The sequence below is a fragment of the Leguminivora glycinivorella genome, chromosome Z (genome assembly GCF_023078275.1).
Source record: "Leguminivora glycinivorella isolate SPB_JAAS2020 chromosome Z, LegGlyc_1.1, whole genome shotgun sequence".
Taxonomy (NCBI): Eukaryota; Metazoa; Arthropoda; class Insecta; order Lepidoptera; family Tortricidae; genus Leguminivora; species Leguminivora glycinivorella.
The window spans coordinates 33,639,947-33,661,420 of NC_062998.1; the positions used below are offsets into that span (position 1 = coordinate 33,639,947).

The 21,474-nt window shown below is 37.1% G+C and overlaps 1 protein-coding gene across 1 annotated transcript in view; it reads left to right on the top strand.

The window, feature by feature from the left end:
* Window positions 1–8,538: 8,538 nt before the first annotated feature.
* The window catches only part of LOC125240822 (cationic amino acid transporter 2), a 114,420-nt gene continuing 101,484 nt past the window's right edge, over window positions 8,539–21,474 (top strand). The window contains exon 1 of the mRNA XM_048148947.1: window positions 8,539–8,659. The gene's annotated coding sequence lies outside the window, so the exon portion shown is untranslated. The remainder of the gene's footprint in view (window positions 8,660–21,474) is intronic.

Here is a 21,474-nt window from a genome sequence, read left to right on the forward strand (position 1 = left end):
ATGAAGTTAAAACTCGATTGAACTTTTTACACCACAAGATTTGCTTCTTTGCGGCATCCAAACTGGTGAACTTGTGTTTATAATTATAGCATTTATATCTGTAGAAAAAGGTATATGTAAAACGACTCTCACAGTTACTGCTAAGCAACGAAACAATGATTTAGAACATATTCTGTGTAAGGGATCATCCATAAATTACGTCACACTAAAAATCGTGATTTTTGACCCCTCCCCCCCTCCTTGTCACATTTGTTAGACTCCCCCCTCCCTAGTGTGACGTCACATATTTTGCAAATTTACATATTGAAATTATTGAATGAAAACAGCGGTTAAAAATCAATCTTATTTCCATTTATGTACTTAAATTATTCTTCACCACACTTGATACTTCAAAAACGAATGACAAAATGATGATTTTGACTCTTAAATGTTTAAAAAAAAAAATATCAAACTAAATTGTTTGATGTTTTGCAGTTAATATTTTCCACGTGTTGGTGTGTGTGTGTGTGTGACAAATTTATTTAACCTACGCCTTGAAACCCCCGCAACGCTCAAGATTCCACATTCTGAATCGGTTGACAATACAATTGGTATCTTATATTTATAACCAGATATAAAGTCGAAAATAGGTGATCCTGATCTAGGCCATTAAGAACATTTTTAGCCATACATGGCTTAAACAAATTTTAGTTTTTTTTTTTGACCTAACTAACTAACTAGTATGGCACTGTGATCCAAAGAGGATCTTGGCCTCCAAAACGAGAGCACGCCACTTATCCCGATCCTGCGCAGCTTCCTGCCAATTATCGGCTTGTAGCTGACACAAATCCGCCATCACGCTGTCTCCCCAGCGGTATCTGGGCCGACCCGCCGGGCGGCCACCAGTTGGTCTTCCCAGATACGCCCTCTTGGCAGCCCGATCCTCTCCCATTCTGAGTAGGTGGCCGAACCAGCGAAGTCTGTGGGATTTGGTTACGCCGATGATGTTCGCTTCGCCCACCAACTCCTCTATTTCGGTATTCCTCCTTATCCTCCACGTGCCGTCATCTCTCTTGACAGGTCCCAGGATTTTCCGGTATATCTTCCTTTCCGCTACAAGGAGCCGACTTTCCTCTTTTTGTGTTAGTGTCCAGGCCTCACAGCCATACATTAGGATTGGTCGAATTACGGTGTTATATATTCTCAGCTTAGTATTTCTACTGAGAAGCCTGGACACCAACACTTTATGGAGGGCTGCACTGCACCGCAGCGCACTCTGGATGCGAATTATAATTTCCTCCTCCCTGGTGGTTTTTTTTGACCTAAGTAGTCAAATTACTCAAATCATTTTTTTTATGTTATTCAATTTTTAAATCGCTGTAGTTTGATTTTCTTTAGACACAGATGTTTCAAATTTATTTTATGGTATACGATAGACATTTTACAATACGAAATAAAACCAAAACAACTTTCTACAATAACAAGAGCATGCTTATCGATTTAGTCTCAAAATTTTGGAGTTTTGACCGAGAAGTTTAAAAAAAAACGACAAATAAAATGTTGTCCAAGACATTTATAGCTAAAGAATGTTCTAAATGGCCTAGACTATCGCCTACTTTTGGCTTTTCGTCCGGTTACTGAACATCCTGTATTTGTATATGTCTATGAAGTTTTCATAAAATAACAGTTTAAATTTCGTGTTTTAACCCTTAGATTACGATAGATTTTGAAATGTGACGTCACGAAATGTAGGACCCCTCCCACCCCCTTGTCACACATTGTCACACTTCGTCGACTCCCTCCCTCCCCCTTAACGTGTGACGTAATTTATGGATGATCCCTAAAATAACTGAACAACTCAAAAGAATTAAGCTTACCAGTACCTTATCTGATAATATACTAAATATAGAGTTGCTTTCGTTTTGTTTCGTACGATTTTCAAACAAAATAAATGTAACTCTTTTCTGACGCTATTGATTCAAAATTTCGATTCATTCCTCTTTAAAATCGATATAAGCGTAAATGAGAGTAACTATCTAACTAAATTGCAATTTATTTAATTTGATATCTAATTTACCTCTATGTATGATAGAGTTTATATAGATAGGTATTCTCATTAACGCTTAGTAGCGATTCAAAGTTTTATTAAATGAATTTAATATCGTCATGTCCTAAGTTCCAAAATGTCAGGAATTATTTTATCTGCAAAACTATGTTTCCGGTATTTATTTAACACCTAAAGGTATTGAAACATACAATATTACAAAGATATTCGGTACAAAGTGTATTTGCTTTCATTGCTCAACAGTGTGTGATGTAGAGTAAAATGTCCTTATTCGCCACCGAAACCGTGACCGTGACAACCATGCAATCAATTAAACTGCAAAGAAATGCTGTGCTCGCGGTGGAATAATGTTGCTCACATCAAATGCTGACCATTAGTAAGAACCAATGTAATAATACATTAGTGATTTGTTATTCCATATGTAGATCCGTTTCGTTCCCGCTGTAACAGGGCATTTAATGTGGTTACTATTTGACTGTATAAGAATTTTTGGTATCGTCAATTCGATTATCAACAATACATTCTTATGAACAATACGTTTGTTTTATTTTGCGGTTGAGTGTCCTATCATTAGTAAAACATCAAAATAAATCAACTTGATGATTTTCTAAGGATAATTTCTTATATAGGATATACACTCTTCATACAGAATATTACCTCGATTTTTTTTGCGCCACCTATTAAATACTATCAAAACTACACTGATGATGCCTACAAATTTATTCATTTTTTGTGTGATACTATACAGCACGACCACGGATGATTTTATTAATTCTGTTGCGGTACAAATTCACGAAAAAAATGTTCTTTTTCGTACTTACGTTTAAATAAATGTTTCGGAGTTTCGGTAAGTACAAAAAAGCATATTTTTTTTCGTGAATTTGTACTGCAACAGAAATTTAAAAACTCATTAAATATAGTGTGGTCGTGCCAGGGAGTACCTACCTAGCACGACCACGGCCCATATGTCGAAACTCCAAAACCATAAGGATACATTTTTTTAAACGTAAGTACAAAGTACATTTTTTTCGTGAATTTGTAGCGCAACAGAATTAATAAAATCATTTGTGGTCGTGCTGTATAAATAGTACCTATAGTATCACACCATTTTTTATCAAAATGTGTATTGACGTAATATCATGATATTAAAATAAAGAAGTGTCATTTGTTCTTATAAAAATAAAAACACGCAATAATATTCTGGGAAAATATGATTTTGGCCGCTTCCAGGCTGCGAAACAGCGCCATCTAGTTTTAAGCCTAAAAGGCCCATACATTTCAGGGGTTCGCTTTTTTGTATGAGCTTTGTCTGTCCCGTATTATATCGTCCTTGTTCAACGCCAATCAAGTTAAAATTATTTACTGTAGAAGTATGAGATCAACACCTAAACAAAATTCGTTATTAAATATTAAAGTAAATAATTACGAGGTGCGGTCCAAATGTCTCCGGCCCGACAAATATGGCGGAAGAGTTAAAAAGTATGGATATCATTGTGTTCGTCATTTATTCCACTTTTTGGTGTATAGTTTCTTTAGGTGTCTGTTGGCTGTAGGTTTTTTTACGGTGTTTAGTGCTAGGTTAGTGCCCAAACTTTTATCGTGCTTACAGCGAGATGAGTGAAAAACCGTGAGTTCATGAAACTTGAGACCAGCATAGACACCGCGTAGCGAGTTTTTTGAATGCAATTGCTACTGTAGATGAAACCATGGTTATGTAAGACGATACTCTGTACAAAAGAAAATTAATGGAGTGACAACGTCATGGTGAAAAGGCGCCTAGAACAACCTCTGTCACAAAATGCACGAAAAAAGATAAAGGCTACGGTATTCTAGGGTTGTCACGAAATTCTAACGATTTACATAAAAGAAGGGTAGACTACGGTAAATAGCAGATGCTACGCAATATTTTTTGGCCAATTACGATAGCAGATTATGCAGAATAGTCTTTAAAAACTTAGCAGAGGCACAAGGGCATCTCCGCGACAATTTCCCCGTTCACGCTGCTTCATTTTACAAGGTTGCTATGACGAAATGTGTCTTCAAAAATATTCGGCACCTACCTTATATTCGAGACGTGACCCCAAGTGATTATTATTTGTTCTAAAAACTTAAGGTAGACTGAAGTAGAAAAAAAAATCTTCGTTTGACGAAGTGACCCGTGCGGTTTAGGGCGATTTTGAGGACAAAAATCTTTATTATTTTTATTGGGTGATGGAGAAGCTTATAAAGAGATTTGAAAAGTGCGTTGTGACAGAGGAAGACTATATTAAAAAATAAAAATAAAATTGTAAAGATATGTAAGCCCTTTCTTTGTTAGGCCGGAAACTTTTGGACCGCACCTCGTATGTACCTACCCCTAAACGTAAGATTAAGTAAGCAATGGTTAAAAGGCGACACTTGGTGCCTACAATAATTTAATTTTTTCTTAAATGGTAAGTCTGGTAGCTGACCCAGGATTAAGTCACTAGCATTTTCATCGAGCCACATTTTCAAACAACGCGGTACATACTATTCAACATTTTGAACCGCGCCATCTTCATTTGTGCCTGAAAAGTTGTTGGTTTCATGCTCCCTAGTGGCAAATCAATTCGTAAACATGAGGACACATAGGACAATGGACGTATCAGTTTATACTTTTGCCGCAAGAGGCGCTTCTTCACCGGCATCCAGGCATGCAAGTTTATTATCAGTTGATTTCAGCAAATCATGTTAAACGAGCCTGTAAATGTGTACCTAAGGCGTGAGCGACGCTGCACTAGTACTCGACATGGGCACTTTATGCCAACGTGACAAGGTATAGAAAAATATTCGAATCAGCCTTGAAACTTCAAAAACCAGAGAGAAAATAGTCAAGAGCGTTTTATGAACAAACCAGGGTATAATAATAAGTAGTGACCGACCACAACATGCTTTTTTAGCGAAACCGAAACCGAAGGTTCGGCCTTGGCTCTAGTTCGGCCGAAACTGAAATCGAAACTTAAAAACTTGTAAATCCTTTTTTTATAAAAAAAAACTGCTGTGCTACGTATAAAACACATATATCTAAGAGTAAGGTTGCCAGAGCACAACGAGGATGCAGAGTGCAGGCATCTATAGGCTGCGGTGAATGCTTACCAAGGCCTACTCAGGGATGGCGCGCGTTCTCACGGAACGCACGTTCACATTTGCATTGTTACTTTACGTCGCGAGTTTTTTTTAAAGGTTCATATGCGATGTCCGCGTGTGGAATGGCTAATAATGCTTATTTAAATAGGCATCATGAATAAATACGGATTCATAAGACATTCTTACACAGATCTACTATTAATTAAGTCCCACGGAAAAGTTCAATAAAGCTTAATATGATGTTGGTATTTAAACAAAAAGATATAAATAGGTACTATATACATGCCTAGAAAGTACCCATCAAGACTTGAATATAATAGCTAGTATAGTACATTTTATCTGAGTATTAATTCGTTTTTATCCATAGGCAACCCCAGCGTTGGACGCCGTGCACGTGCAGCTCGTTTTTGTAATAAATATCTGGGCAACCGAGCTTCGCTCGGTTCTGTTTCGTATCCCTGACATGTGTCGCCATCTAGTTCAAAAATGAATAGTACCTACATCGAGCGAAAGAATTCTCAGCCTTAACAACACAACTACTCCACACGAGATGGCGCGCATTTCGCCACAAAAACTCAAATAGTGTATTTTTCTATTCGTTTTAGCCTTGACCTGTGTCGCCATCTAGTGTTTGCAATAAATAGTACTTACATCAACCGAAAGAATTCTGTCTTAACAGTACAACAACTGCACACGAGATGGCGCGCGAAGAAAAACGCATGAAAACTCGAAAATTCGCGTTTTCCGGGACCTAAGGATAAGTTAGACCGATTTTTCACCCCCAAAAACCCCCACATAACAAATTTCTGCGAAATCGTTAGAGCGGTTTCCGAGATCGTCAGTGTAAATAAATATATATATAAATAAATAAATAAATAAATATACAAGAATTGCTCGTTTAAAAGTATAAGATTTTGTAGGCATTTAAAAAGGCGGCATTTTGTGAACATCAAAGCAGTGGGCCTTCTGTACTTGTACTATTATACATATATCCTGTGGTTCCGGTAAGTTTATGGCTCAATCCATGACCATACCACTGACTGACAAAACTGCCCAGTGATTTAAAAATGCTTGCAGATCTTGCACGTACTGGCGGCATCACAGGTCGGCGTATAACATCATACACAATAATAGTGCCAGATTTTTTTTTTTATGAAATAGGCAGCAAACGAGCAGACGAGCCGCCTGATGGAAAGCAGTCATCGCCGCCCATGGACATAAGCAACATCAGGGGAGTCACCTATGCGTTGCCGACCTTTAAGAACCCTAAATACCTGCTTCTTGAAGAACCCCATGTCATAGCGCAAGGGGAACACCTCAGAAGGTAGCTCATTCCACAACTTGCATGTTCTGGGCAAAAACGAGCGGGAGGCCCGTTTGTTCTTGGTTTGCCACGTATCTAGAAAGTGAGGATGACTTTTCTGAGATACCTCATCAGGAGATTAAATAGGATCGGGCTCAGTGCAGATCGCTGATGGACAGTGGGCAGACACGTGGGTGGGAGGCCAAGGTGCCCTGTTAAACTGCAACCGTCGTACTCAAGCCCGCTGTAAGGTTTTGTTTTTGTACTGCCTTCGTTGCACATGTCTCGTATTAGGTCTGAATTCTGGCACTTTCAGCGTTCTAAGAGCCTGCCAAACTATAGTTTACGGCGAATCTTATTAACACCTTCGCTGCGGCAATTAAGGTAACTCGCAGTTAATCATACTTTGTATAACGGTTTTCGGCCCGGTACCGCAGCAAACGAGTTAACCCCTCACTTTGACATTTATAACAATAGATTAAAATTCCCATGCACGGATCCGTGTCTAAGCATATGAAGGGTTAATCCATTCGCTGACACTACGTCGACAGCCGAACTACTGCCGCAGAAAGGACATACCCGTATATGTATTTTCAGTGACAGTACGTCGACAGGCGGAGCACTATCAGCAAAAGGGTTAAAGATGTTGGATTTTTAAATGGTTTATTTGTTGGTTCTATGTCTCACATCAGTCTCCATTGGATTCACAGCATCTTGTTTTTATAAAACTGTCAGGTAGCAGATAGCTCAGAAAGTTAATTAGGTAATAAAAATTAATAATTTTGTAGCCCCCTTTGTACATCATTGCAAAAAGGAGTAGAAATGGAACTAAAATTTGAATGAAGTAATAACGCAATTAACGTATAGGTAACATAGTACAAGACTAAATTTAGTAACAGGTAGGTATTTTTGTTATTTTGAATGATCGCTATCCTCTTTATTAAATTGTGTAGGCTCTTATCACCTTCCCAGGAACTTAAATCGACAGTAATACCATTTCAAAAGTCATATTTACGATTCGGTCGATTTTTAGCCGAAACCAAAACTACGACCGAAACATGATTTTTTAGCCGAAACTGGACCTTCAGTCGGTCAGTAATAAATCTATTAATTAGTGTCATCTTAGTCGAATTTTGTGAGGTCTGGAAAAGGCTTATCAATCAGATTTAGTAAAGTTTTAACATAAAACAAACATTTTTACTAACAACAAAAATAGTAAATGATCACCAAAAATATTATAACAATTTAATATAAAATCATGACCATCATTTAACTTTTTGTTATTCTATTATGTATGAACCCATTCAATGCTGAGCTACGGCCGTAGCGCTACGCCGTAACCGATAACATTGGTTTCCCCGTATGTAGCGAAGATACATAGTAGAGGCAGAACTATAACGTGTCGTGATTAGCACGGTGGCGACTGTTATATTTTTTTATACAAATATTTAATGTTGAATGTTATGAATAACAATTGAACACTAAAATTTGAAAAAGTTTCAGTGAAGTTTTAGATATTTTTTACGTACTTGCACAGGTTAATTTACCAAAATTACATTATACCAGGCAGGCAATCATGGTCGAGCGATAAATGATATAACATCAGGCCGTCCTTTTCGCACTATGTATTTGTAAGTGTGATAGGGACGGCCTGAAGTTTAATCGACTATCGCGCGACCATGCTATCGGTGCTGGTTAAGTTACAAAAATCAAATAGTTATTTAGTAACGGCGATGGTTCTTTGTCCATAGTCGGTACCTACTCATTTATTGTTTTTCTCCGCAGCGGAACAACAAGCGAAAAAGCTTTCTTTGAGGTAATCGATCGTGGGAAGTTAGCGTACTTAGGTCTAAGTTGGATTTGCGGACATACAAGATGCAGGTAACACGTCCGGCAGTCATGGACCTGGTCCACCGTCACACTTTGCATCGATCGCAAGGGCAAGGGTAGTGACAGATGAATTGTTAAAGGTTCCTCACATTTTGGCAACGGTGCGCCGTAGGCGGGCGCGGCGGCGTATTAGGGCGGCAAGTGAGAGGCGAGAGGTCGATAAGCAGTGTGGTGCGCTCAGTCGAGGAGGACGGTCGCGCGAGCTCAGGCCCTCCTCGCGGAACACGCGCCTTTCGCGCCTTCGACACACGCTCGCTGGCGACCGACACCCGCCTGCGAGACCCGCTACTGCTCGACAACCCGCACTGACTACACGAGTAAGTATCCTAAACTACAGTTCCGCTTCGTCGAGCTTCAGACAACCTGTAGGTTGTAAATGCTTAATTCACTTCACCGCCGAAAGTATTAAGTAGTATGTCTGTCTGTACGAAACTTCACATTGCTTCTACTATTTGACGGGTAATAGCATACAAAGCTAATGTTTAACTTTTACTTAAGATAAAAAAATACGTTAACTTGGTTTATGTAAGTGTTGTTTGTGTTGACAGTTCTAACAATGGTAGAGTTATATTAAGATTGATAACCTATTTTGGCGTAAAATATTTGATTTTGCTCTTTCTTGACAAACCTGGACGAAATTCCCCTACAGTAATGTAAGACAATCAGGTACACATCACCATAGTAATATGTATGTAAAATGTTGTATTGGTTACTCTGGACATACTACAACGCGATGTAAGTATAATAAAGTTAAATTATTTAATATAAATAGAGTAAAGAAAACAGTGTGAAGGAGTAAAATATTTTCTTTGAAATTTCACTGTGCTACAGTTAATACAAATATCGTGCAGACGTAGACCTTATCTCTTTGCAATAAGGATCAACAAAATGGGGTGAATAAACAATAATAGGTACTTAGACAAAAATAATCGCAGTTGAGTGAGTACGTCGCACACGTCTGGTGCAAGGAGTTAATTCATTAGGGCCCAACGAAAACGGAGGGTTAACCCACCATTTTATATGGAATTTGACAGATGATGGCCCACTAACCCTGAGTTAAGTGGTTGGTGCAAGTGGCCCTTAGGGACTCGGCTGACCGTGGGACGATTTTGTGAATTTCGAGCACAAAAAAAATCTGTAAGAAAATGCGAAATGCTACTTTTGGAATACGAGCGCTAGAAATTGGGAATCTAGTGGTATTGTAGATATTAATAAACGAAGTCGATCGGTCTGTCTATTACTTAGTAGAATTTAAATGCCTAGTATTGGAGATATTAATGAATGAAACCGATCTCCCTGTCTAATAGGATAATTTAAAAAATGCCTAATATTGGAGATATTAATGAACGAAATCTAGTGGTCGAAAATTAAAAACCACTCCTCTGGGGGCCGATTTTTGAGTCTCACGGCGTTCGAATTCAGAAAATTGTCACTGAAAATAATAGGCAATTCACCGTTTTCAACCGGTATTTTAGTGACAGTGAGACTCAAAAATCGGCCCCCAGGTCAGTGTTTGCAGTATAGTTAAGTGTTTTTTTTTTTACATTTTAGTCCATCAGTTCCATCAGTTATGGGCAAATTAGATAAGAAGTCAAAGTTCATAAAAACAACTTCGTTCGAACACGACATAACAGTTTGCATTTCTCCCTCGTTGTTTTTTTTAATGCATTTCGATAGGCATCTCAATTATTTGCACAAAAACATACGAATAACGGATTGCCAGGATTTGTTTGATGAATTATGTATTTCAAAAATGGCTAACGAAAATAGTGGGTTCTTAAATTTACTCCAAGGAGAACGAGTATATAATACGGGACAGAGAAAGCAAATACAAAAAAGCGTACCCCTGAAATATATGGGCCTATTATGCTTAATACTAGATGGCGCTGTTTCGCAGCCTGGAGGTGACCAAAATCATATTTTCCCCAAATATTTTTGCGTGTTTTTATTTTTTATAAGAACAAGTAACATGCTTCTTTATTTTAATATCATGATATTACGTCATTTTGAAAAAAAATAATAATTTGTAGGCATCATCAGTGTACCTGTGATAGTATTTAATAGGTGGCGCTAAAAAATCGAGGTACGATTCTTGGTTCATATGATTGGGAAAGTGTATGTGTCTGTTTGTTTGTCCGTCTTTCACGAGGAAACGGAGAGACGAATTGACGTGATTTTTTAAGTGGAGATAGTTGAAAGGATAGAGAGTGACATAGGGTACTTTTTGTCTCTTTCTAACGCGAGCGAAGCCGCGGGCAAAAGCTAGTCCTATATAAATTATCCTTCATTTACTCTTTCATTTTATTGACAGGCAGAAACAAAAACTCGTTCACGTGAATATTTTTGAGTGGGTAATTATGTATGTACAGTCACCGCCATAAATAAGTGATGACTTCTGTACCTTGTCGCTTTTAATCGTTTGAGAATTTTGTATGATTTCAATCAAAACGTTAATGTGACAAGGTATAGAAATCATGACTTATTTATGCCGGTGACTGTACCAATTAATTTTAAACAAATCAAATCAAATCTAAATCAAAATATTCTTTATTCAAATAGGCTTACAATAAGCACTTTTAAATTGTCAACAATGTACAATATTCATTTTATACTAAATATCAGAGCAATTTATTGGTGCAATAAACAATATTGTTTTAAAACTACATTGAATTAATAAAAACGGAAGTAACATCCAGGTATAACTGTTATTGAGAAAGAAAAATAACTTTTATAGGTAAGGTCAGTGTGGGGAAGACCGTCTACCCGGAAAGACCGTCTATTGACTATAACTTTTTTGTTTATATATCTACGCTTCTCACACCTCTGGAGGTATAGCAGTTTTTCATCCTTAATCCATTGGTCTTCAATACATATCCCTAGGACGAACACTAGTTAACAATAAACTTGTTTCTCGTTTCGAACTCGAACATCGAGTTCAACATGGTTCCGCAAAAAAATAAAATAAAATAGAAGCAGTCGGAATATTTGTATATCATGTATGTAACGCAGTCATTTAATAACCGTTATTTCTGACTAGTACTATTATTCTACTCAAAACGCGCTCAATTTCTAGTTTTATGTTCTGAAATATGTAACTTAGAAATTGTGCCTAGTCAGAAAGTCCGGCATAAAAGAGAAAGGCAAGACCGGCACGGCATATGATAAACAAGGAGTTGCCAACCTTTTCTAGGCTTTATTGGAAATAAGTCGAGTGTAAACAATATCAATATATAGGTATAGTATGAATTTTCTGAGATGAACGTTTCGCTTTTGCCGTAATCTGTTAAACAAGGCCTTTGTTTCTATTATTCGCGGTGGCTAGCTCCCGTTTCCACAGCACGTGCTAAAGTCTCAGTGTAGTTAAAAAGCAACTATCATGATAGCAATAAGGTTCAAATTTATTAAACAGTTTGCAGTATGCAGGTAACTTTTTTTGAAGATGACAAAACGTGTTATCTCCGAAAGGGCTTTTTATGGATTTGAACCTTATTACTATCATGATAGTTGCTTTTTAACTACACTGAGACTATAGCACGTGCCGTTTAAACGGGAGCTAGCCGCCGTAAACAATAGACACAAAGGCCTTTGTTTAACAGATTACGGCTAAAGCGAAAAGTTCATCTCAGAAAATTCATACTATACGTTTTTGGCTTATGATAGTTGTACCGTTTTTGATTTTAACTTCGAAATACAGTTTTGATAATGATTCGTATGGTGTTACTAAAATCATTCGAAAGTATTGAGTAAAAATAAAATATATGTGACATGACTGTGAAGAATGATAAGAGGTGAACAGAAGTAAGCCTACACTGCATTATTCATCATCATATTTAAGTTGATAGAATTATCGTAAGCTCTAACCGTTTTTTATTATTTTTGTTTAAGTATATTTAGATTGTGCAACATGCGCCGACAAATATTTCAAAAGAGAGTAGGGTTTCCAGTTGGTCATTATTTTTATAATCAGCATTACCCAACAGGGACCGTAAGGGTACCCTTTAAAACGGTTTTGACACTTTTGACCGACTATTTTACGGCTACCCGACCGTTAATTGACATTGCTGGCTGTCACTTTGACAAAAAGTCGTCATGGGTGTCGTCAATAGGTTTTCGGGGGTGGTAGCTCAGGTAGGTGGTAACTCTGGTAGTAACTATAGAAAAACTAAGCATTGCTAAGAAATGTTACCAAACCAATTTACATATCTTAATATCCTATTACCTTTTCTTAATAAAAAAGTTTCAAAAACAGATAAGTAGTTGGATTTATATGAGCCTGTAATATAGTGACTAAATTGTATCGCAGGTGTTCGTTGGAAAAACAGTATTATGCAATATCTGGACCTGAAAAGAAAAGGTTATGAACCCCATCTACGGGACTTATGCCGGTCTTGCCTTATAAATAGATAAATGCTTATATATTCAATATTTTAACATTATTTTATTAATTATCTAGCACATTCTGCTCTGTTATTACGTAAAATAACAATGATCATGATCTCGGAACCTAGTCTCATATGAAATTACGCGACAACAAGCACTAGACGGTCTTTCTGTACTCATCGCGGGAGGACGGTCAACCCGCCGAGCCTTATAAAATGTGATTTTTATCAATTAAAAGTACCTTATTTCACCAAAATATTATAAAAGTTTTGTAAAATATAATATTTGCTATCTCATAGGACCATGCGCATTACGCCAGACTACATTAATTATAGAGTTTTATCCACTCAAACTTTATTTCAAATAAACTATGCCGGTCTTGCCCGCACTGACCTTACATAAAAATATAGCAACTCTGACACTTAAATCTGAAATAAATGTAACTACCGTCAAATGCGGTAACTTTGCCCACCCTGCCCAACATTGCCTGGGTCTAAAATGGTAGTTCTAATCAAAATAGGTGGCTAAATCAAAGTCTTGGGAGATAGGACAGTGACCGCCATTATAAATAGCTATTATAAACGCCTTTTCGGCAGTATTTCACTATTTTTTGAGCCAGGCAATGTTAAGGGTAGGCAATGTTGCAGCATTTGATATTTGCGTTATTTTTAAAATAAATAACATAAAACTATTTCCCTGTGGCATGTTACTGACGCTGGCAGCATTTTCTCGCTGTAATTATTGCAATGCGGACTTTTTGTTTGAGGAAGCTGCCAGCCCTACGATCACTGGAGCAATAAATGAAATTAAACTATTACCTCTCCTCAGACTGACCAACGTTTCTTGCGACTTTTGAAAATACCTTGTGTTAGCATAATACCTTGAGTTAACTTACACTTTTAAAAGAAATCACTCGCTCCACAAAAAGCTTCAATGGTATTGGAATCTTTTGCTTCATTGGGTACGTATGTATTAGCACGACCGGTTAAACAACAACTTTGCCCCCTTGTAAAACAAATAACTATTTCCAAACTGAAATAGATACCTTGCCAAGCTAAGCTCGGTCGCGCCAGATAGTTCGCTAGTTAGAACTATTTCCAATTTATCAAAATCCTGAGCGGAAAATGGTAACTAAGTACATTTCTAAACAAAAGCGGCCGTTTTGCGACTTGTATGTACATGACTTTAAAAGGAGGATAAACTTTTGTAGGTACAGTCAACCAATTTGAATCCTAGACCACTGTAGAACTATGTCATAGTGACATTATAAATCAGATTGTAAGAAATCTTTTGAGGACTTTCGATTGACCCATGGAACATGGCGGATCGCCCTCCGGATATTATGCAGTGAATAGCCTGCGCAAAGAGTGCATTTAATGAAATAACCTATTCTACGCACATCACTCGGCAGTTCGTGGTCCCGGCCGCCATCATGCTTTATACTGCTGCTCCAGCTATCCTCCAGTGCATCGCGAAGGCCTCGTTCGCAAAAAAACCACTTATACTGTTTTATATATCTCTGTAATTTACTTGACATTGGCAAAGTGCCCGTAGTAGAAAGCCATTATTATACGAATAAAAAAGAAATCTCTTACTGCTTGTCAATTTGACATTGTTGTAGTGGCCTAGGGTTCCAATTGGTTGACTGTACAAATTAAAATTTACGAGTAGACCGGCAAATGATATTGATATGTATAGTTCGCCTACATTCAGTATAAGCCGATGGTCCAAAACGAAACACAACTAATAGAGATGCCTCGAATAGTCTGCTCCAATTCAGCCGCTTTGCCGAATATCCAGTAATATTGCATCCGTATAGTGTTCTAGTACTTATGTATATTAATTAAATCCATTATGTACCGAATAGTTTAGAGCCAAATTTTAGTTGTCCATTACCGAATAATTTCAACAGCTTAAATAGAAATGCATATCACAATCTATACAATGTGTTACTAACGTGCGGGAATTTATTAATACTCATAGTAATATTAATCGTTTACTTATAATATATCAGCAAATCATACATAAAACCATAAATTAAATATAACAAAATCATACCATCCCATACATTAAAATGCGACTGCCTACAAACGCGCTTACACTCCACCACACATAGATGGCGCCACAAAAAAATGCCTTGTTGCCACCGATTATTTGTAGATTGGCATTAAGTGTCAATTCCGAGCCGTAAATCTATGTCAAAAGTGACACTTAACGTCATCTACAAGTTTAGTATAATCGAAAGCTACAAGACATTTTTTGTGGCGCCATCTACGTGTGGTGGAGTGTAAGCGCGGTCTTAGGCACTGGTCCCACCGCGAGCTAGTAAGCTATGAGCTATCGGCTATGAAAACGAACAAAAGATAATCACTCCCGCGTAAATAAAAGAGATACGGCGATGTTTATAGTTACTCGCCCAGGGGTGCGCTATCAATATCGCCGTGTCTCTTTTATTTGCACGGAAGTGCTTATCTTTTGTTCGTTTTTATAGCCGATAGCTCATAGCTTACTAGCTCGCGGTGGGACCAGTGCCTTAGGCGGTCGCATTTGAATGTATGGGATGGTATGATCTTGTTATATTTAATTTATGATAAAACGGTCGAATCATTTAACTGACATGCACTAGGCAATTTCGACTGGGGTAATACATATACATAATTAATGGATATTTTTCCATGTTTTACAATTATAAAATTATATAATTATACACACTCGCCTGTTCAGTGTCACTCGAGTTAAAAGTGTAGAACGTGGAATATAATTAAATTGGTTCAAATTACCCGCCAGTCGAAATTGGTTCAAATTACCCGCCAGTCGAAACGCCAGTTGGCCCTCCTGTAGATGTTAAAGTTATTCGGTTTCCTCATGTTACAATGTGTATAAATATATCGCTTACCCATAACAAGCCTTATCGAGCTTTCCGTGGGACTTAGTCAATCTGTGTAAGAATAATATATCTCATACATAGTGTTTCGTCACTACTTTGAAAAAATCTCGTATCTCACGCTGCTCCTCAAAGTTAAAACGCAGTAAGTCTATGCATTCCATACATACTCACTACAATTTTCTTTTCATTGACAGACGAAGATACAAGTTTTTTTTAAAAAGTAGTGACGATTTATTTATTTAATAAATGACAATGACTTTACCGGTATTCGAACCTAGGACCATCGGCTTAGCAGGCAGGGTCACTATTCACTCGGACATTTGTCAATTTGATGATAATACTGAGTTGAATGCATAAATAGTATTTTATTCAATCGCGATATAATACAAAGCTTTTCAGTCGAGTACCATGTTTAGGCCACGAAGCTTTGCTGAGTGGCCTAATAGTACGGTACGAGAGAGATAAAATACTATTTATGCATTCAACTCAGTATTATCATCAAATTGACAAATGTCCGAGTGAATAGTGACCCTGCCTGCTAAGCCGATGGTCCTTGGTTCGAATACCGGTAAAGTCATTGTCATTTATTAAATAAATAAATCGTCACTACTTTTTAAAAAAACTTGTATCTTCGTCTGTCAATGAAAGTAAATTGTAGTGAGTATGTATGGAATGCATAGACTTACTGCGTTTTAACTTTGAGGAGCAGCGTGAGATACGAGATTTTTTCAAAGTAGTGACGAAATACTATGTATGAGATATATTATTCTTACACAGATTGACTAAGTCCCACGGAAAGCTCGATAAGGCTACCGTACTTACTAATAGTGCGATAGGGACGGCCTGATATTTTATCGTCTATCGCGCGACCATGCTTCCCGTGCAGGTCGAAACTTCGGAGGCTCATCTGTACTGAAAAACGTCGTACGATACACGTGCAAAAAGGAAATTCGTAAATTTTACGCACTTGTATCGTAATGTACTATTTCACCACACCAAAGGCTATATTACTTTGCTATTCGTAAAACAGATAGCAAAGTTGCATTTCATCCACAAGAGTGCAAAGTAATTTGATAGAAATTTTAACTTGATGCCTTAAGCTAGCTGATAGAATTTACCTATAAATGATGATTTTGAATCATAAATATTAAATAAATCGATGGATTTGATTTCGTTTGATGTTTTATAGTCAGTATTTTGTTCGTGTTGGTGTGGTAAAAAAATTAACACCAGCGGGCCGATTTTTGAGTCTCACGCGTTCGAATTCAGAAAATTGTCACTGAAAATAATAAGCAAGTCACCGTTTTCAACCGGTATTTTAGTGACAAAATCCCGTATGCGACGTTCAAAAATCGCCCCCCTAATGAAAATAGTTACTTGTTTCACTCGGTGGCAAAGTTTGTTTAACCTTCGTGCCTTGAAACTCTCGCTACGCTCGCGGTTCAATATTGGAATCTTTCGCTTGCTCGGGTATCAAAATTGGCACGTGCGGTTAAACAACTACTTTGCCCCCTTGTAAAACAAATAACCATTTTCACTACAGATGGTGATTTTTACGCACTAGTGCGAGAAGTAGGTACTTAGTTCATTTCTTGTCAAGTCGAAACTTCGGAGGACCATCTGTACTGAAAAAACGTCGTACGATACACGTGCGAATAGGATATTCGTAACTCGTGTCGTAATTTATCGCCACACGTTTCGAACTCCCTATTTTACGCACTTGTTTCGTAAAGGGTACTATTCTTTGTATTGTATTTAAGCAAACTTTTCTGACTTATTTACTAGTAGACTTGCGACTCGCCCTGGCTTCGTACATGTTATTATAGGTACAAGGTAGAAGTAAAACTTCCTCTTGAATCACACTTATCCTTTGAGTAGCTTCATACATAGGGACAGAGAGCGGGAACTATGTTTTATTTATACTATATCTATGTAGTGATAAGATACATGAATACTTACCTAACATGTAAGTACGAGTATATTCAGCGTTCGCCCAAACATCTATTCATACTATACCTAAAGAACCTAGGTGCAAACTTTTAACGACACTGTTACAACAGTTAGTTAGGTCCCTAGAAGGACAAAAATTGTCATGCCATCCGCAGTAACTTTTAATGAACGATAACAAATGTTAGATCACAAACTAAGTAGACTAAACTAGACAATACACGGTGTTTCCGGTATCACTCAAAACCTCAGACACCCCAACTGATTTTTATTTTTTTAAACTAATCTAGAGTATTCATCTTTTAATCTGATCGTTACTTTTTTTTTTATTGAATTTTTAATTTTCTGTACAGCTCTACTTGACTTTTAGCTCTACACTCAATAAAATAATTGCTAACTACCATCATAAACCATAAGACTATTTATTTGTGTACGTTACTGCAACGACATAAGGTTTACCAATAGACAGCTAAGATGTCACTGTAAAACACTTTAAAGCTTTGTCACAGTAAACTTCAAATTGGACAGGTAATCGCAGTAAGCAAATAAACTCAATATTCAAAATGACAAGGTTGTAATTAGGTACGAGTTCAATCTGTTATGACTTATGGTTATGATAAACATTAAGATTAAACTGACAAACAACGTCAAACTAGTAGCGGAAAAAATAATCGTCCAAGTAACCGGCCAGTATTAATACCCCTAAATACTGAAAAAAGTTAAACAACCTCTAGCAATGCGATATACACAATGTTGTATTACGAGCACAATAGAATGGGCACGTAAAAAATAACTAATAATACTAATTTAAATAAAAATATTACCCCCATCAAGATATAGCTCAATCGATTTTACTCTCGATTCTGAACAAACTGTTTTCAGGTTTTTAGTGTTAAGTGAAACACGGTGTATACCTATTCTATTTGAGAACGTGAATAGAGTCCTTGTTAACAGATTCAGATCAAATTCAAAGCTTATTATGTTATTACCTGCACACATAAAATGCCTCTATATAACGAAAAGTGTGTGTGTCTGTTTGTTTGTCCGTCTTTCACGGCAAAACGAAGCGACGAATTGACGTGATTTTTTAAGTGGAGCTAGTTGAAGGGATGGAGAGTGACATAGGCTTCTTTTTGTCTCTTTATAACCCCCCACTTCCCTAAAATGGGGGCTAGACGTTTGTATGGAGTATTCCGCAATTTTCGAATTTAACGCGAGCGAAGCCGCGGGCAAAAGCTAGTGAGAATATAATTACAATAGGTACAATGCAATGTTCTGTGTGCAACCGTATAGTATAACCGGCTGCTTGCATTTAATATACGTGGGTGGGTATTTATAAAAAAAAAATACTTGCTGAGAGTTAGGAAATCTAGGGTTTTTGGTGAACGAATGCAAATAAACCAAATTTTATGTCAACTCATATAATAATAACCTCTTTTCGTAATTTGAAAAAAAAACAAAAAAGTGTTAATTTTGAAGGATACAAAAACTCCAATATCTCCGTAATAATACGGGGAAATTACCTAAACTTACGGCATAATTAAGGAAGATTTTTTAAATTGGTATATGTACGTTATAGACCGAAGTTATTTTTCATGGATGGGAAAATAAATCTAAACATAATTAACCTTGCAGACTCATTCTGCCAAAAAAACTTAATAAAGAAACGAAACAAGGTGCTACTGGTGATTCTCCTCAAGGATTCAGAATGTAGATGGAAATGGAATAAAACGGTTAGTTTGTGACACACAATTTTATTTGATGAAAGGACACAATGCAAAGTACAGCTTGTAAATCAGCAATAAAAGCTTAAGCTTAGCACCTTAACTAAATGAACATTGCCAGACGATGGAGCTGGGCCGTGCAAATATGGTTCTGAGTGATTTACAAGCATTGCCTAAAACTGGTTAGTCCCTAAGTATCAGTGATAGGTCAAATAGGTATCTTAGATAAGAAGTATTTATAAGAAAAATATTTGCGCAAAAATAAATAGGTGGCCAAGCAGATGTTTACGTACGGTGCAATTAATTGATATTTAAATTGAGGGATGCTGTAAGAAAGTGCAGATTAAACACGATGTAGCTACTTTTCAAAGAAGAGCTGCCGTTAAGCACATGTGCGGTGCAAACAGCTTAAGAAGAAAAGTAGCGTTTAATGCATAAAAAAACAATTGGAAATGTACGTTTACGATGATATAAGATTCGTGATTACGCAATTTTCTTTAATGAATATTAAGTTTTCTCCCAAAATGCTTACGAAATCGTCGAAATTTGTTTGATACGACTAAAATATTATAAACTCATGACTAAAATAAAATTAAGGGGATAAATCACTACCACGGGTGGGACTTGAACTCACGGCTTCTGGATAGACGACCGGTCTGGCTCAGTCGGTAGTGACCCTGCCTGCTAAGTCGCGGTCCTAGGTTCGAATCCCGGTAAGGTCATTTATTTGAGCACAGATATTTGTTCCTGAGTCATGGATGTTTTCTATGTATATAAGTATGTATTCACAGAATTAGATTTAGATAGAAGAAACGAGTTCATTTATTTGTATGGCGGCCGAGCGTGTCAGATTTTGTACTGAAGTTGTTACTTGCCTGTGATTTTAAATATGTCTCAGGCCCTTGAGTGTTGATAAGTTTTATGTTGTTGCAATTAAATATCATGTAACGAGGCATTTTTAATGTTTTTGTTGACTTCAACTTACAAAAATTGACGCCCGAAAGCTGCAAGCTGCGATTAAAGACGGACAACTCAGTGGATTTCACTGAGTTCATTTGACACGCTAAGTAGATACGTTTGCTTGATCTATGGTTTATATGACATCTGTGTATGTATTTATCTATTTAAGTATGTATATCGTCGCTTAGCACCCATAGTACAAGCTTTGCTTAGTTTGGGGCTAAGTTGATCTGTGTAAGGTGTCCCCAATATTTAATTTTATATTATATTTATATTTATAGATACTCCAGCACGGGTAGCATGGTCGCGCGATAGACGATGGTCGTCCCTATCGCACTATTAGTAAGTGCGATAGGGACGGCCAGATATTTTATGATTTATCGCGCGACCATAATTGCCTGCCAGGGCTCTACCAACTGAGCCACCAAAAGCTCGTCCCTAGTCAGCGAATCTTTCTTCTATGGATCAATGGTACCGAGCGTCATCTGCTTATCATATCTATCAATCCAGAGGCAGTGAGTTCAAGTCCCACCCATGGTAGTGATTTTTTCCCCTGAAATTAATTCTGAGTTTAGTCAAACAAATTTCGACGATTTCGTAAGAATTTTGGGAGAAAACTTTTCAGGACCGGGACAGGGGGAGGGTTGATGAAAAATAACTTCGGCCCATAATGTACATATCCCAATTTAAAAAATTCTTCCATTAATTTTCATACATATTATCACTTTCCAGGAGCAACGTACTATAAGTAGAAACTGCCAGAAAGACCCTTTTCTTATAGCCGGTCGGTATACATATTGTGTTGTTTTTACTAAATTATAATAATAATTGGTGTTATGGGAAATTAAAATGTAATTTATAGAATAGCGAATATTTTATCCAAATACGCCCTAGGGTGGCATATTTTGGATTAATTTTCAAGTGACAAATCTAATAACAACTGTATAATTCCCAGTTTATAAAACAATATGAATAAAACCTGATTAAATTTATCGTACTTTGTAGTTTTTATGGAGAGTACATATAATGATTACACGAGTACTGGAGGGCGTTGAATCTCGCATACGGGATTTTGTCACTAAAATACCGGTTGAAAACGGTGACTTGCCTCTTGCCTATTATTTTCAGTGACATTTTCTGAATTCGAACGCGTGAGACTCACAAATCGGTCCGATGGTTGTGAACGTTGACACAACTGGATTAAGCGATTTGCGTTCCCATACTAAATTATTAT